Source organism: Lathyrus oleraceus, chromosome 4 (genome assembly GCF_024323335.1).
Source record: "Lathyrus oleraceus cultivar Zhongwan6 chromosome 4, CAAS_Psat_ZW6_1.0, whole genome shotgun sequence".
NCBI classification, from domain to species: Eukaryota; Viridiplantae; Streptophyta; class Magnoliopsida; order Fabales; family Fabaceae; genus Lathyrus; species Lathyrus oleraceus.
The window spans coordinates 166,912,871-166,924,473 of NC_066582.1; the positions used below are offsets into that span (position 1 = coordinate 166,912,871).

General features: G+C 37.0%; 1 long non-coding RNA gene across 1 annotated transcript; it reads left to right on the top strand.

Moving 5' to 3' along the window:
- The first annotated feature begins 661 nt into the window (after positions 1 to 661).
- LOC127135317 (uncharacterized) lies at positions 662 to 1,975 on the top strand. Its single transcript, XR_007808511.1, has 4 exons — positions 662 to 1,145; positions 1,245 to 1,506; positions 1,611 to 1,755; positions 1,831 to 1,975. It is a non-coding gene; the product is annotated as an uncharacterized LOC127135317 (long non-coding RNA).
- The last annotated feature ends 9,628 nt before the right edge of the window (positions 1,976 to 11,603 follow it).

The window sequence follows — 11,603 nt, forward strand, 5'->3', positions numbered from 1 at the left end:
TCCTCGTTCATGTTTGGTAGGTTAGTCCTTTGTCTCATGTTCTGGTTCAATGCCTTATAAGTTTTAATCCCACTATTTGCACTCAATTCCTTGCCCTCACTTGTTTCTCTTGCTGCAACATGAACTTGGCCTATCATGTTCAAGCTAAGGTCTAGCCCTGGTAGCCTATGATGCAAGCTTGGAAACTGTTTGGCCTTGAGGTGTGCACATTGTGATGAAGGTGTAATGTTGCTGCTCACTTGGTCTTGCAATGTCATGTTGGATCATTTTTCAGTTCAGCAGGTGAGTGGCTAAGCATGGTTTGATTTCTTATTGAAATGCAAGGAAAAAAAACCATGTGCTTGAGTTGGCATGCTTCATGTTGTAGGACCTTGTTTGTCTTGTGGTGAGCTTTTGGATAATTATTGGACTGTCTTTGTATTCTAGGATGACCTTTCAGCTAGGCAATGTTGGCTGCAATTTCGCATTAGGTCCTGCTTGCTTACGTTCACAACAGATTATGACTTGGACATTGACAACAAACTTAAGGCTTTAGTTTCATGGTATGTCAACAACACTTCATGTCTTGTGCATTTATGGTGTTTCTTGTTGGATATGATTTGGTTTTTATGTGCAATCACCATTTCCTCTTGCTCCATGATTCCAAGATAGCCAAGACAATTGTACCATTACAGCTTGGTGCACTGAGGGATTTTGCCTAGGTTGCAAGTCTGCTAGCATTTGGCTTAGATTTCAAAGCAATGTAGTAAGCAAGCCAAAGGTCAGCTGGCAGTTGAATTGGCTATGTTACAGTTATGTGTCTTAGGTTTATTATGTAAAATTCCAGTTCATGTATCATGATTGATTTAAATGAATGGCTCCCCTGCAAGCTGTTTTGGTCTAAGTGTTTATTGATGATGGCAAGGCTAGTGGATTTGCAACAGGTATGAGGATCATGATGTCCCAAGTCCAACTTGGCCAGTACTGCAGCAGCAGGTAAGGTACTCCTTGATGCATAATGGTTTTCACACTACAGCTCATGAGAGTGGTGGTTATGTATGACTTGGTCTTTATTGTCACAACTGATGGCTTTGCTAACAAGATGATAGGCTAACACACTCCAAGGCCTGGCACGGTGTGCAGCTAGTATTGGTGCAATCCTGTAGGTCAGTGTATGCTGTTGATTGTCAAATGGCCCTAATTGGCATAAGTTCAGTTGAATTATTATGCTTTATAACAAATCTGAACTGGTTTTATTGGTGTAGGCTAGTATGTGCATAGCTTGACAATTCAATGAGTAGAGCTTGTTGATGATGATGATGGCATGATAAGCTTGATGGTTCCATGATAGTTCAGGATAGTGGTATGGAGTTTCAAAGTTTGGACTGCTCCTTATATTCTATTATCTCATAGAACTATTGGCATGATGGTTTGGTGCATCTCATGGGATATCCGTCCTTGGTTTAAACAATGCCTTAGCATGTACCTTGTGGTATTCTGATTTTGTTTGATGGCTTTTTCTAACAGGTTAGTAGACTCACAACCATCTGCCAGTCTGATTATGTTTCAAGGCTTGTGTTTTGGCACTCAGTTTGGAAGACAAGTCTTTGGATATTTTGTTTTGATTATAGGCCAGTTGCTGTGGACTTACAACTTCGGATGCATTTGTCTGTTTTGGGTGTCATGGCTGAACCAGGGAGGATCTTCTGTTGCTCAAGGCTTATGCTGGCTTAATGTTCATGTACTAGTTCTGCAGCAGGTGCTCGTGGATAATAGGTATGAGAACCATGGTGGTTTGGTTTTGTAAGGCAATTGTGCAATGAAGCCTTAACTGCAACTGATACATCGCAGGTTGGTTTGTGATGCATTGTGAATTGGTACAAGTTTGTTCAAATGGAATTGCTTCAAATCATTTGCTCTAAGTTCAGTCATCACGCCATGACCTTATGGAATTCAAGTTTCGATTTGGCAGCTGCAGGACCATGATGACAGGATGCTAGTACAAGGTGTGTCAAGGGGAGTTCAAAACCATAATTCATGTGCATTGCTTTGCCAAATCAAACATGTATGTACCATGTTTGATCATGTGATTAGGGTATTTGGTTATTGATGAATGCAGGGCCAGTTCAGCAGGGTAAAGGTTGGTGTTCTTGTTTGCTGAATTGGTTTTGGTTTGCATATCTGCTGGTGTAAACTTCATGCTGCAAGATCAGTTGATGTTACTGTATCCATGTTGATTCAGTTTGACATCTGGTTTGAAATATGTCTCATAGTGTTATGGTGTGTCGTGGCATTGTAGGTTACCAACTGATGTTCTGTTGCACCACTGATGTTGTTTGTAGGCTCAGGTAAAGCAACCAGGTTTATCAATACAAAGACCTGGCTGATAATTCTGGTTTAACATGGTGACGGTCAGATTCGTAAGTTGTCTTTCTTGGTTATGTGACACTGCTAGTGGACAGATGAGACTGAATGCACGCTGCCTTATTTCATGACAGATTTAGGCCTGCTATAGGATTATGATGGCAGGACATTTACCAAGAGGAGTTCAAGGCCAAATCCATTTGAAATGCAATGTGAAGCCACATTTGGAAATGCATCAAAGCCCAATAGCATAGTACCCCAAGCATGACTTTTGGATGGTGGATCAATGAAGGAAGACTAGTCTAGGTCTTAGGTGGTAAAAAAAAAGTGAGTTGGCCTTGGTCAAAGTTGACCAAAAAAAGTCAATTGTTGACCAAAGTCAACAAATAGTATTTCTTTGTATTTCCTTTATGACTTCTTTGTAAATGGATATTCAATGGACAATTGTGGATAGAATTAGGGTTTAATGGATTATGGTTGACTTTGGTCAAAGTTGACCAAAAAGTCAACTGTTGACCAAAGTCAACAATTGGTCAAAAGTGTCAATTTTTTGTATTTTTCTTGTATGGAATCATATGTACTGGTTTAAACATGGATGAAATAGATTGAAATGGATTAACAAATGGTTTGAAGTTGGTTTCCAAATTGTTTTGCCTTATGACTTGAATGTTTGACTTTGAAAAGAACATGACTTGACAGGCAATATATGTTAACAGGGCCATGAAATGATGGTATAAGATTAGGATCTGAAAGGGATATTCATGAATCAAGTGGCATGATTGGCAATTGGCTTGAAACACAAGAAGCTTGGTTGTTCAGATGACCCAGACCATAGATGTATTAACAATCACATGAACAACACCATGACTTTGGACCAAGACCAAAACATAAAAAATTCAGGACCAAAATTGGGGTATGACAACTTGTCTATTGGATTGCTCCTGTTTGGTCAGATCTTTTCAATTTTAAACTTTTAATTTTTGTACATAGGATAATCTCTTCATCTTCTCCCCATTTCTTTAATTTCAAAATCTCTCCCTCCATTTTCAAAACCTTCTTTGTGTGAACTACTTTTGTTCTAAACTTAGACCACTTTTTGCAAAAGATAGAAACTTTGACCTTATGCCATTGCATTTTCAAACTTATTTTCTTAAATCAAGCTTGTAAATAAACTTAACTACACTTGACTTAAACTTTCAAAAATCCAAAAAGAACTAAGTCATTCAAACCAATTTCAGGCCTTTGTGCATTTCAAACTTAAATTTTTTTAAAAACAACACACTCATTTTTGAAATTTATAGCACGGACTACGAGGTTTTGATCCCTCATTTAAATATTGGTATGTAGGCACAAGACCGAAGGTCTTGTCAAACACAAAAAATATAATTAATGAATTCTTTTCTCATCCCCCCATTCCATTTGTTTGTAAACATCACTTTGTATAAAATACATATGCACACAAAAAGGGCTCCCTAGGAGTACCTAGGACACTTTGGGTGCTAACACCTTCCCTCCGTGTAACCAACCCCCTTACCTGTGATCTCTGATTTTTATTAATTTTTATTTGAAAACTTCTTAGTAATTGTGTTTTGTTCGTACTTTTTCCCTTTTCCCTTGGAAACAATAAAAGCGCGGTGATGACTCTTGTTATTTGATCTCTAACTTATCCATAGCTTGATGATCATGAATTTACCGCTACAGGGACGAGTTGGATAATAGGGACACTAGTACCCCCGAACCTGCTCATTTTATATTTTATTATTTAATTTTGATAATTTATAATGTTAAATATGTCAATATTTTTTACATTTTAATTTATATAATAATATTTAAAATATTTGAAAAGTATGTATGGAGTTTTTTGAAATTGTTTAATTTTATTATTTGCAATGTAGTTTGACTTTTGAAAAAAAAATATTTCTATTAAAAAAATTGATTTCATTAAATTAATGGTGGTGGTGGGGGGGGGGGGGGGGGGATACTCGAACTCGTTTGGTACATGTGTGGATTTTAATTCGCATCCCCGTTGGAGATCGGGACGGAGAATGAAGATTGTTTAAGGATTCAAATTTGGGTTTGGGGAGGTAAAAATCGCTCCCGACCCATCCCATTGTCATACCTACATATAAGGTTTGTGCTGATATTTGGATGAGTCAGGGTTCAATGGTTACATCTGAAAAATGCATACAATATTTTGCTTGAAGGGAGTCAAAATTCTACTTTCCCTTTTAGCAAAATTCTACTTTCCCTTTTAGCAAGCTGATTTGGGATAGAATTTTCTTAGTAATATTTTGGTGTTTTTGTGGCAATTGTTTTAAAAGAAACTGTCTATGAGAGATGATCTTATAAAAGTAAAGAATCTTAAGAGCGGGTAGAAAGAGAATCTTAAGAGCGGGTAGAAAGAGTTATCCTTTTGGGTGTGAAGAGAGTGAATCCATCTCTTATTAATTTTGTAATTGTGCTTATTTAAAAGCTATTTTAACTGAGTTATTTAGAGTCTGTTGGTTTTAGTTTAAAAAAATAGATTTTTATTTTGTATTTTCAAAAATAAATTTTATAAAAATATTTTTCAAAACATTACATTTTTTTTAAATTTGTTTTTTCTAAATTAAAAAAATAATTTTGAAATCTTATAACATAAACATGCATAATTAAAGATCTAAACATAGTCGAAATTGTAATTTTTTTCAAAAAGTTGTATCTCAAAAATGATATTTTTAAAGTTATTTGAAATAACTTCAAAATTTAGTGATTTTTTGAAATTTTGATATTTAAAAAAAAGTTTCAATAAAATGATAAAAGACCTAAAACAACATTTTAAAAATAACTATTTAAACCAAATTTTCATTTGAAGTTTTTATGAAAAGTTTTTTTGTAAATTTTTTTACACAAATATATGTAACCCTATAAAAATCATTAAAAAATGGAAACAATTGATTGGAAGTTTATGCTAACATACCTCAAGAGATCGTACTGAATTTGGAAAGTTTTGTAGGATTGTTTAGAAGGGGAAGATAGTTCTGTGTTTGGAAAGTTAGGAATAACAAAGTATTAAAATGTGAAGATTTGGGGAAAAGTAAATAATAGAAGTGGAAAAAACATCTGTCTTAGAGATGGATTCACCACAAATCAAATAATATTGGTTATCCATTAAGTTAATGGTTATGCAATCCAAATTCTTTCATTATCAATTGAGAGATTTTGAAAAATCAGAGATTCCAAGCCTACATTTTTTTTCTATTTTAGTTTTGGATCGAGAATCTCACCCGTTGTTCTTCTGCATTTTAGTGTTGAAGTATGTTCTACTATTAGCCTGAGTTTTCTACATTGAGGATTTTGAGTTTTTTAAGAATCTTTCTTTCGTCGATGAAGCTATTTTCTCCTATTTCTCTACTTTGCTGTCATTGTTAAGAGTATTTTTTATCATTCAAGTGTTGTAACTGGTAACACGGGAGTGTAACCAATTACAGCAAGGCAAAAGTCACCTTTGCAGTTGAGAAACAGAAAAAGTATCATGGGTGTAACTGGTTAACATAATCACGTAACTGGTTACCACTAAAAGGGAATAATTTTTTTAGTAGCTATAACCAATTGCAGGTTTAGTGTAACCGGTTACATGTCCGATGAGCAAAGAAGAGCTATAAATCTCTCTTGAGGCTCATGAGCAAAGGATGAAAGATAGAAATAATGATAAGGCAAATGCGAAAATTGCTTTGCAAACTCGCTTCAACGAGAAGGACAAGAGATCAAAAGGAAAATGACCCATGAATAGTAAAGAGAATTTTTAGAATTTTTATGGAAGAGAGTCCCAAAATTCGAGGAATTCGACTTGCCAAAGGGCTGAGAGCAGCTGCAACAAAAATGATTGTCAAGGAAACTTTAGAGGGAAAAAGAAGAGGTTTGATAAAATCAAGAAGGAATGCTTTAAGTGTCAAAGGTTCAGTCATTTTGCAAGAGAGTGCAATGCGAACAAGAAGTAACCTCAAAAATATGAAGAAAAGGTTGCAAGACAAAAGTTTGATGAGGAGAATACACTTTTGGTCATGATCGTATAAGGCGAATGCAGTAGAAACACCAATTCTGAGAATGCTGTAAAAATAGGTTATAACCAGTTACGAGAAACCTATAATCGGTTACATGTAGAAGAAAATGCCATGGTGAATGTGAGAGAAGGACTCTAGTGTAGTGAATAATGGTATATGGAATCGGGATACTCTACTAATATGACAGGGATGGAGGATTTCTTTGTTAAAATCAAACATGCCATGAAGAACAAAGTGAGGTTAACAGATGACACTACTCTAGCAGTCGATGGGACCTGTGATGTTTTGATCATGAGAAGGGATGATGGACATTCTTTGATCAAATATGTATTGTACATTCTAGGAATCAAATGTAACCTTCTAAGTATTGACAAATTTCTTGAGAAGGGTTACATGATTCAAATGGAAAATAAGGAGTTGCGCATTATGGATGCAAATAGGGTTTTGCTCCTTAAGGCTCCTATGGCTGCCAATAGAACCTTAAAGGTTGAACTGGAGGTTATGAAGCATAGATGTCTTGCTACAACGACAACTTGAAAAGAGTGGATATGAAACTATCATCTTGTATATCTCAATATCTGAGATCTCAAAGACTTGCAAAAGAAAGGAATTGTAACAAGGTTTCCATTGATCAATATGTCGACTGAAATTTGTGAAAAGTGTGTGCAAGTGCAGCATCATAAGGGTAAATTCAACAAGGATTTAGGTTGTAGAACCAAGAATAACCTTGAGGTGGTGTATTTGGATGTGTATGGACCGATGCAAGTAGATTCTATTGGTGGCATTATATATTTTATCACATTCATCGGCAATCATAGTAGAAAGCTATGAACATACCTAATCAAGAGAAAGGATGAGGTATTTTAAGTGTTTAAGAAGTTCAAGTCTATGGTTGAGAGACAAAACGGTCACAAGCTCAAAGTGCTCAAAACAGATGATGGAGGTGAATATGTCTCAAAAGACTTTGAGAGGTTTTGTGATAAAAAAGGGATAATACATGAGGTTGTACCACCTTATACACCGTAACAAAACAATGTTGCTGAAAGGAAGAATCGATCGATCATGAAGATGGTAAGAAGCATGTTAAAGGGGAAGAACTTGTCGAAAGAGTCATGGAAAAAGCGGTATCAATAGCTGCCTATTTGTTGAATAGATGTCCAACAAAGAAGCTTAAGAAGGTAACATCGAAGGAAACATGGTCAAGATTCAAACCGTATATGAACCATTTGAGAGTTTTTGATTTTGTAGCTTATCGACATGTTCCCGGGGCAGCTTAGAAAGAAGCTGAATCATAAGGGAGAAATGATAATACTTGTAGGGTATCACTCTATCGGTGGTTACAAGTTGTTTGGTCACTACTACAAAAAGTATATACAACAATGTCAACGCCACTACAGTTCTTTGAAGGACCGTGGTGATATCTCTAAATTCAGTTGTCCATAAATTATTTTATTTTTTAATTAAAAATTGTAAACTTATTACCACAGTTGTTTAGAACAATTATGGTGATATCATATACTTTTCTTGGGTTTGATTCTCAATGCCATCAAATTCGTGATTTCTTCATTATTTTAGTTGCGCCTTTCATTTTTATATATTTTTAGATGAAAAATGAAAGTGATATCACTACAGTTGCTTAAACTAACCGTTGTGATTTTTTTTTAATTTTTAAACACTTAAAACTTGACGCTTTTTTATATAATTACATTAACGTAAAACATATATCACCACAGGTTTTTAAACTAACTGTTGTGATATATTTCTTTTAAATATTTAATTTTTAATTTTTAAATGCTTAAAACCTGACTCTTTTTTTATAAAAATTACATTAAGTTAGCCATATATCACAATAATTATTTTAAACAACCATGGTGGAATGACTTATTCACCTAAAGGAAATACAATTAGATAACTAATTTGTCTCTTCAGTTGCATTTGTTCATATCCAACCTTGACGAAACAAATCCATTTTCAACCCTGACGAAACAACTTTATTTGCAACCCTAATGAACAACACCATTTGAAACCCTAACGAAACAACACCATTTTCAACCCTAACAATATAACACCATTTCAACCAAAAACTTCATCCAACTTTGTCGTTCTAGGCTTATGTACCATCGAGGAGGAAGATGATAAAAACTTTGTTATTCTAGGCTTACGTATCATCGAGGAGGAAGACAAAGATTCAGACAACTTTTTCTTACTTATTCATCATACTTCTAGTACGTAAACGTTTTCCCCCATACATGATTGTATCTATAGTAAACTTCATTTTCTATTGTGTTTGTGAGTAGATTCGTGGAGTGACCGAAGGTGTCTCACTTGACATCAGTCAAGAGGATCCTAAGATATGTCCAAGGGTCTATTGGCTAAGGAATTCTCTTTCCCGCAGCAGACACGGCCAGAAAATGTAATTTTTTCGCTTTTACCGATTCCAATTGGCGCGGAGATAAATATGATAGAAAGTCTAAAGCTGGATACATCTTTATGTTTGGTGGAACACCAATCTCATGGTGTTCGAAGCAGGAACCAATAGTTGCATTCTCGTCTTGTGATGTCGAGTACATTTCTGCTTTATTATGTGCGTGCCAAGCCGTGTGTCTAATGAATCTATTAAAGGAGCTAAACAACAATGAGGGTGAAGTTGTTATACTCCTGGTTGATAACGTTTCCGCGATTAATCTTGCTAAGAATTCAATTGCACATGGGAGGAGCAAACACATTGAGATGATCTTTAACTACTTAAGGGAACTTGTTAGTGAAGGAAAGTTAAGATTGAGATATTGTAGAAGCGAAGAACAAGTAGAATATTTGTTGACTAAGGGAGTCACAAATAATGTGTTCAAAAGGTTGAAGATGAACATGGACATGAAAGACTTGGAACACATGAATTAAAGTGGTGTGTTTAGAGTAATTTTGATAATTCAAGTGTTGTAACCGGTTAACACGTGGGTGTAACCGGCTACAGTAAGACAAAAGTCACCTCTGCAACTGAGTAACAGGAAAAGCATCGTGGACGTAACCGGTTAACGTAATCACGTAATCAGTTATCACTTCTGAAACATGGATACTTCTAAAATGGTGAAGTACCAGTACCGGGTGTCGCATTACGCGAAAAACCGGCGGGAAACAAAACAACAGAGCCGCCACCGTGTGTTATTTATCCCAAAAGAGGGAAAGGAAACGCTCGAAGTAAACCTGGGAAAGACATGGTCTCGCGACCAGAGAGAGATAGGATCGGGAGTCGGTTATGCGAAGGGAAGGTATTAGCACCCCTACGCATCTGTCGTACTCGACGGGATCCACGCACAAAAGAAAGGATAAGGGTTGCTAAAAACTGCTCACAAACACCACACATGGCTAAAAGAGACACAGAAACGACAAAAGAAACTAACTCGGCAGGATATCGCATCCTGGGCCTACGTAGTCTTTCAGGCACAGACATCAGAGTCGACGTAGTTCGGGACAGGGGGAAACGTGCTCGCTAGGATGTCGCATCCTATGCATACGTATCTTCTCTAACAGGAGAAGAATCAGAGCACTCGTAGCTCGGCTAACGCACGCCAAATAAAACACAAAGAGGAAACCGACTGCCAATCGCTGGACTTATGTCAGACTCCACACAAACAGGCAAACATGGAAACCGAATGCCAATCGCTGGACTTACGTCAGACTCCAAACACACACAAAGAAATTGCAAAAAGAAAAAGGGCGCCCAGAGAGATCAGCTCATCTCCTTCCTACGTACCTCATCTGGTATGAGGATCAGGGCGACGTAGTTCCCCTACACAGGGAAAAAGGACTAGCCTAACCAGATACAAAGGGAGACACAAACTACTAGGGAGACTACGACTCGAGCCTAGAAGTTGTCATGCATACGATCCCTATGTTAAGGTTTCTATCTAACTTGCACAGGGAGCAAGCTATCCTAAACAGCACAGGCAAAGCAAACATACACACAATTAGCACACACTATATACAAACAAAGTGGGCTCACACAAGGTTAGGCTGTGAAACACAAACCAACTGGAATCGGGTGTAATTGGCTCTTAACCCTAACATTGAGAGTTAGGGTGAAGCAGATGAAATGGGAAGTGAGGGTAAGACCTCACAGCTCTTATCCCTGGCCTGGGAGAGCTTCAGACAGATGAAAGTGTGGGAGTTCAGAAAGTTGGAACTCTTCTCCACATATGACTGACACAACAAAGATCTTGGTTTCAATGGCCTTTTGCATCGGCACTTTCGTTTCAATGGCCTTAGAAATGACCCTTGTTTGTTAACCTAACCAAGCTTCAACCGAAAAGCCCTTAGTGATCTTTATGCTTCCACAGTACCATTTTTAATTGTTAGACATTGTATGAATCTATTTGATTTCTTCATTGTTTGTTAGAGAGTGAGATTATTCCCGTGGTTGCAAACGCGTAAAATCTTCATTCCTTATTCGAAGAGGAGAGATAGGATGATTCATTCAGAATAATATTGTTGTAGATAGATAAATATTTTGCATTGCTATTTAAGTTTTAGTTCTTGTGTATTATTTTATTCGAACCGTTGGAAACTTGTATATGCTGATTTCGCTTGTGTTTGAGCCGTTTATCCAACTTCGGAGAAACCATTTTCTTAAAGCAAATCCTCTTGTCCTTCAAGAGGCATACTTTGCTTGAGGACAAGCAAGAATCTAGTTGGGGAGAGTTGTTAGATACCCAAAAGTGCTTATTTGAGCCATCAATTAAGGGTATCTTTCACTCTATTTCCTTGCTCTTTTGTCAAAACCACCTTTGTTCTAACATGAAATGCATTACATTGATAAACAAGCTTGGTGCCTTTGATTTGTGTGTTATTGTGCAGGGAGAAGGCATGAAATAATTGAAATTTAAGACACAAGAAAGTTGGCAAAGGAACCAAAGAAAACAAGCATTCATCAGCATGCTCGCTAGGCGAGCGCCCAGCGAAAAGCTCCAGTAAAATGTCAATAAATTCGCCAGGCGAGCTGATAGCGAAGGTGGTAGCGAGTTCGTTCAGTTTTGGTGAAAAGCGCAGCCAGCACTCACTCGCTATGCGAAGCTCTAGCGAGTCCCCAGCGAGCATTCCAGTAGCAAAACCTCTCAACCTCGCTGGGGCGAAGGTTGAAGCGTGTCCTTCGCTAGGCGAAGGTTTGTTCGCTAGGCGAACATGACAGTTTGAGTTAGTCTGTTTTCTCTGGGCGCAGGTGCC